Source organism: Hylobates moloch, unplaced genomic scaffold, assembly GCF_009828535.3.
Source record: "Hylobates moloch isolate HMO894 unplaced genomic scaffold, HMol_V3 SCAFFOLD_5, whole genome shotgun sequence".
Classification (NCBI taxonomy): domain Eukaryota; kingdom Metazoa; phylum Chordata; class Mammalia; order Primates; family Hylobatidae; genus Hylobates; species Hylobates moloch.
In genome coordinates this window covers 92389784-92390372 of record NW_026652280.1, presented here as the reverse complement: position 1 = coordinate 92390372, position 589 = coordinate 92389784, and positions in this window count along the sequence as shown.

The following is a 589-nucleotide window of genomic DNA, read 5'->3' as shown; positions in this document are numbered from 1 at the left end:
TTCAATCCATGAACATTGTACATCTCCATCCTCCATCCCCACAAGACCACCTGGACTGAAGCTTAAGTTCGCTGCAATCGCCTCTCTGGGTTCGCCTTTCCTTTGTCATCTTTTCAATAACTCCAGGAAGAATTTAAAAACATATGGTATCCATCATTTTGGGCTGTTTTCAGTGGGACAGTCTCAATAAACCCACCTTGCTGGATTTCTGGGATGAGGTGTCCCCTTTCAAGAGAGGATACAGGCCTCAGAGGTATAGCAGTACCTATCAGTTCTGCCCATGCACACCCTGCAAGGGGCCAGCTGCACTGTGGCCACATCAAGGGGCTCTGGAGGCTCCTGTCAGGGGGCCGCCCGAGCTGCTGTAAACCCGCCCCTTGGGGCTGTGCATTTGCTCCAGTGAGTGTCTGCAACACAGAGACACCCCTTGGCTTCTAATGACCTCTGGCCAAAGCTCTCCTGGGAGAGGCCTCAGGACTCTGCCAGCACTGGTTGATGTGCCCAGGTCCTGTGGTCCCCACTGAGAGGACTGAGGCTCAGCGGGCAGAGGAAGGTTCAGTCCTGCTCCCCCTGGAGCCTCTGCCCGGAC